General features: G+C 35.5%; 1 long non-coding RNA gene across 2 annotated transcripts; it reads right to left on the bottom strand.

Moving 5' to 3' along the window:
* Positions 1–368: 368 nt before the first annotated feature.
* LOC142171574 (uncharacterized) lies at positions 369–4,592 on the bottom strand. 2 transcript variants are annotated; one of them, XR_012701292.1, is made up of 4 exons: positions 4,237–4,592; positions 4,096–4,141; positions 3,455–3,545; positions 369–698 (listed from the first exon to the last, which is right to left on the bottom strand). It is a non-coding gene; the product is annotated as an uncharacterized LOC142171574 (long non-coding RNA). The 2 variants fall into 2 exon arrangements; XR_012701291.1 differs by lacking the exon at positions 369–698 and having other exon boundaries at positions 1,159–3,545; positions 4,237–4,591.
* Positions 4,593–6,155: the final 1,563 nt, after the last annotated feature.

Here is a 6,155-nt window from a genome sequence, read left to right as displayed (position 1 = left end):
AGTTTTTAATATTTCACCAAACTTGGTTTTCTGCCTCCTTAGATCTCAAGGATACAGAGATGAGGTCGTGATGCCAGTGTGTTTTCATTTTACATAAAGGGATCAACTTCTTGTAGCAAGCCACGATAGACCGAACTTCTGTTTCTTTTTTATTTACTACCTTTGTCCCTATTTATTTTTGCGCACTTCCTTTTATAGTCTGTCCAAAAAAGAACGACATATTTTAACTTTAAAATTCTTACTTAGTCCCTAATGAGATGATTTACAATCACATAACTATCTATGATTTGTTTTAGATCACAAGTTTCAAAGTTTTTTTAAAAAAAAAAATTTGTGTTCAGTCAAACATCACATTAAATGAGCCGGAAGGAGTAATTAAGAATGTATGACAGACAAGTCAATAAATGTAGGGCAGTGGCAACAATAAATTCTCTTACATTTCACGAGAACTTAATCTTCTCTTTCAGCAACTCATATACTTCCGACTTAGCAAAGCACAAAACTAAGATGGCTAAATGGCAAAATAAAAATGAGAGTAAGGAAACAAAAGAAAACGATTTGCATACTTTTTCAGGTCTTAGGTAACACGAAGCTAGGAAAAAACAGTAGTCAAAAGGATAGAGAACATCCAGATATCACCAACAAAACAAAGTAGAAGGATTCGAAATAAACTCTGACCATGGTTTCCGGCTTTGTCCCTAATCCAAGAAAAAGATACATTTAAGGGAATCTTACACAAATGTCTCAAATAAGTCATAACTTACCAACCTCTAGTCATTAATCATAAACTTACCAAAACTAGTCAAGCACATATAAAAATTAAAAATCCAAAAAAATAAGGTTCTTTCTCTTCAAGAATCACATGCAAAGATCTCATTCCATATTTTTAGGCGTGATCAACAACATTAGATTCAAGACGGAAAGAAAATTCATGGATGTTCTTTCTCTTCAAGAATCACATGCAAAGATCTCATTCCTTATTTTTAGGCGTGATCAGCAACATTAGATTCAAGACGGAAAGAAAATTCATGGATGAGGTAGCAAACAAGGTGATGAAATATATATATATATATATATATATATATATATATATATATATATATATATATATATACAAGATTCCAAAAATCTAAGCAAAAAAAACTTTTTTCAATATTTGAAATTCATTGAAAATACATAGATGAGTAAATATACAAAATTTGAGAAAGATTGGAAGTGATTTGGACTGATTTGGTATCAAAATTCGTAGTTAAAATCGATTTCAAATAATATTTCTGCGACACATGTATTAAACATGTATCACGCATGTATCACACACAGAAGTATACATGGGTATACATGTGATATATATTTGATACAAATATGATACATATGTGATACACAAATGATACAACGTGTGATACACATCATTTTTTTCATGTTCATCTTCTAATTCGAATTTTCAATTTAAACCACCTCGATACTCCACCAAATCATCCCAAAACTGGGATTCAAATTCCTTACGATGTATCCAATCTATTCTAACTACACTCGCTCAAAAGAAAACAAAAATTTAACCTTTTTTTGCTACAAATAGCTAATTGGCTAATATTGGTAACATTTGGCTAATATTAGTAATATTTTATGAATTGGTCAATTTTTGTAATAAGTTACTTATAAATGGACATTACTGATAGTTTTTCTATTTCATCATAAGATTCTTCTCCAGACGCTCAATAAGGGCTGCAAGATGAGGACCTAATTCGATTTAGTACTTGTTTAGATAAGCATTAAATCGACTGGTCCCTTGAATCTGTTATCTATATTCACATAGAAATTATAGAGGGTGTGATACTGAATATGAGATTTTTCTTTTATCAGAAAAGAACATCAGACAAAAGCGTGACATGTAACTGCAAATATAATGTCCATGCATCTTACCCCTGTAATCTGATCTGGTTGGTTTTTTCATCGACTAATAGAATCAGCAATTTCTTATGCACAAGAGCCTCTTTCATCTGTGTAAGCTAAAGATAGTTGGATCATTGAGCAGCCAAGTTTGACAAAATACTTGAGATTCTTCCATTTTTTCTGATAAATCACCATAGTTATCATGGGGCTAAATGAGCTACATATGTTATGATTTTCTTACCAACTAATATAGCTGAAGACCTCGGCTATTATGTAGCTAAGTGAGCTACATATCTGAAGATTTTGATGTGATTATTTTCATAGTAATTATGTAGCTTAAGACCACAGTTAAACAAAAATGCAAAAAAATGGACACACATGAAATCACATCTGACATCATTGAAGCACACCAATGAAAAACAGTGGCCTGAGAACTTGACTGATCAAAGAAATCCTTCAACTTTGTATTCTTATTTAAGTCCAAAGATTCTTGAAGTTCCAGATAGACTTAATGCTCTGGTATAACTCCATTCCCCAGCTCGCACACACACACTCCAACACCCAAAAGAAAAGGATGGAAGACAGTATTAAATCGACTGCCTCTTAGCCTTCTGCAAGCCGCAATGGGAAGGGGGAAAAAACTTGAAAGCCCGCATTAATAGCAGGTCTAATTCCCAATATTTAATATATGACATATGTCCCTACTTTTTGGGATACATTTTAATGGGGTAGACTATTAGTTTCATTGAATAGCTTCGGGACAAAAGCATTCGAACAATGAACCAGAGAAGATTCAATTCTGAACCACGCCTATTTCTATTTCTAGATTGCTTAATTCTCTTCCCCAACTTCGTGTATGCTGTCACTTTTTTTTTGTTGATAAGGTAAATATCATTATATCATTGCATGCATCACATAAACTTAAGGTTTCTTTTACACATCTATCGAGTTTGTTCAGAGCAATTTTGAGACTATATTCCATGCTTTCTCAGAATGTAGTTTTGTAGCTAAAACTCCTACGAAGGTCAGCAGTAACTTAGTACAGTACCATACTCACAACTTCACATGGTTCATGAAGATCCACTATCCGGATATACTAAACCTAATTTGATTCTTCCTTACCATGCAACTTAATCCCCAAGAATGTATGCCATACAGTGCAAAAACAATTCTATCCTCTTATCTCTGTGCTTTCTAGACAAAATAATGATAAGCCTTTTCATGGATATTCTACATACCTTGACAGTCTTAACAAATTGATCATAATTGTCATGTCATAGAGGAATGACTCTTTGCGAAATGTCTATATAGCAGAATAAATTAAAGTTAGCATCAAAGTGAAAGAGCACACACAGGTAAATACTGAAATTTGCACATCATTATTGGCCATCCATGGATGATTTGAGACATACAACCAGGAATGGCATCATAAAGTAGCCAAGTCATGGAACAAAACGATATAAGTGAAAAACAAAATATGTGTCAGATTGGGTCTCGTGCGCATCCGTGTCACAGAGTAAGTAACCAAAAATAAAGAAAATGGTCCGAAGAGGTAGTAGCTCACCATTTTGGCAAACATGAAACCGACACTTCACAGGTCCAATGGAGTAGTCAAAGTCTTGTAAATCAACAAGAAGCTCAGGACCTTTAAATATCTGCAGGAAGTGAGAGATTAGGAGGGTAAAAGCCCCAGATCAGATTTGAGATACATGAGAATTGTTATAATCTAATTAAAACTCAAAGAGAAAAAGGGTACACCCGAAGATAGCAAGAAAAGACATTGTTGTATAATACAAAAGGTCGAGCTTGATAAGTTTCATTTAAGTGGTACACCTCTGTCCTGATGTTGAAGGACTGCTCAAACTAAATCAGAAGGCAGTACTTGACGAGTAACGCTCACATAATTAGGCCAAAAACCATCTCAAATGATCTCTTCTATGTTCAATACCTTCTCTTTGTTCCTTGCACCAGTGGAACCTCCCATCTTCCACTGTCCCCTCATCTACCCCAGTGAGTTACTTATCCATAAACTGGAGGAAACAGCAATAAGAACAACTATTTCTCAATCTCAATAACACTAGAAAGAAACATACCTCAAAATTCATTTATAACAAATTTTAATTCTCTCTCTCTCTCTCTCTCTCTCACACGCGCGCACATACACATACACACACAAAAAAAAAACATATGTACAAGAATAGACACCTGGTCTCAGACTGCTGCCAAGGATAAATCCAGCACACAAGCTTATCTGAGTTAATAATTAAACAAACTTATCAATCTGTGGAAGCACAGTGTTTTCAACAATCCACCCCTCCAAAAAAAAAAAACAATTGTAGATCCTACAGTTGCAAAGCATGCCTCCTTCAATTTCCAGGAATGATTTTTCTCTGTTTATCCAGATGATGACTCCGAATGCAGATACTGCAGAGCTACAAGAAACCTAGGAACCAAATATGAAAGTAGAAGGACAAATATGTGGTCCATCCCATAAATTAAGGAAGAAAAGTTTCTTTCCTTTGATGGTCAATCATCTTCTCTTTGTAGGCTGCAACAAGTAAAATCAAATTGTTTGGCGGAAAAAAAAAATATTTCAACCAATCTTCCATTCTCATTGGTCGAAGAGGTAGGCTATTTTTTCTATAAAATGAGAGTTTCGGCTTCTTCATTTTAACACACAGAAAGAGAAGCAACACAATAGTTGCAGAGAGTATTTCTCAGGCATTGTGAGAAATAAACTGTGTAGAGGAAAAATAGAGAGTGAGCGATATTGTAGTGAGGTAGGAATATCAAAAGAGGGTTATTTCTTTTGATAGTTGTAGTGGACTTTGGAGTATTTTACTCGGACCTACAAAGTATAAAATTCCTTGCTATAGTGATATTAGTTGCTCGTCTCGGGGCCGTGGTTTTTTCTTATTCAAAAGGATTATCCACGTAAAAATCTTGGTGTCGTTGTCACTCTTTTATTCTTGTTAACTACCGTATCTCGATGCTACATTATTATTCCGCTTTTAGTACCGTGAATATTATTTCTATGGGGGTTTATTCCCAACAACTGGTATCAGAGCACAGGTTCTTCTCGTTCATAGAAATACTATTCATTGTCGGTAGTACTATACTCGGTGAAAAATAAAAATATCCGGAGTAAAGTACGAGGTAGCAAAATTTAACGGAGATAGCGGTTTCTCAACATGGCAAAGAATGATGAGAGATCTACTCATCCAACAAAGATTACACAAGGTACTAGATGCTGATACCAAAATGCCTGATACCATGAAAGTTGAGGATTAGGCTGACTTGGATGAAAGGGATACTAGTGCAATCAGGTTGTACTTATCAGTTAATGTGGTAAATAACACCATTGATGAAGACACCGCATGTGGCATTTGGGCAAGGTTGGAAAGCCTATACATGTCCAAAATGCTAACAAATAAATTGTACCTGAAGAAGCAGTTATACGCCCTACACATGGGTGAAGGTACAAATTTTTTGTCACATTTAAATGTGTTTAACGGACTAATCACACAGCTCGCCAATCTCGGAGTGAAAATCGAGGAAGAAGATAAAGCCATCTTGTTGTTGAACTCGCTGCCATCTTCGTATGATAATCTGGCAATAACCATCCTGCACGGTAAGACTACCATTGAGTTGAAAGATGTCACATCGGCTCTTTTACTCAATGAGAAGATGAGAAAGAAGCCTGAAAATCAAGGATATGCTCTCATCACAGAAGGTAGAGGCAAGAATTATCAAAGGAGTTCAAGCAACTATGGTATATCCGGAGCTCGTGGAAAGTCTAAGAACCGATCTAAATCAAAAGCTAGAAATTACTACAATTGTGATCAACCAGGTCACTTCAAAAGAGATTGCCCAAATTCAAGGAAGGGCAAAGGTGAAACCAGTGGCCAGAAGAATGACGATAACACAGCCGCCATGGTGCAAAACAATGATAATGTTGTCCTCTATATAAACGAGGAAGAGGAATGCATGCACTTATTAGGTACAGAGTCGGAATGGGTAGTTGATACAACAGCATTTTACCATGCCACACCGGTAAGAGATCTTTTTTGCAAATATGTAGCATGTGATTTCGGCCTTGTGAGAATGGGTAACACAAGTTACTCAAAGATTGCGGGGATTGGTGACATTTGTATCAAGATAAATGTCGGATGCACATTGGTTCTGAAGGACGTGCAATATGTATCTAATTTGCAGATGAACTTGATCTCGGGAATTGCTTTAGACCGAGATGGATACGAGAACTA

The sequence above is a fragment of the Nicotiana tabacum genome, chromosome 17, assembly GCF_000715075.1.
Source record: "Nicotiana tabacum cultivar K326 chromosome 17, ASM71507v2, whole genome shotgun sequence".
Lineage (NCBI taxonomy): Eukaryota > Viridiplantae > Streptophyta > Magnoliopsida > Solanales > Solanaceae > Nicotiana > Nicotiana tabacum.
Note: the sequence above shows the minus strand (reverse complement) of the source record. Positions and strands in the feature narration are given on the sequence as shown.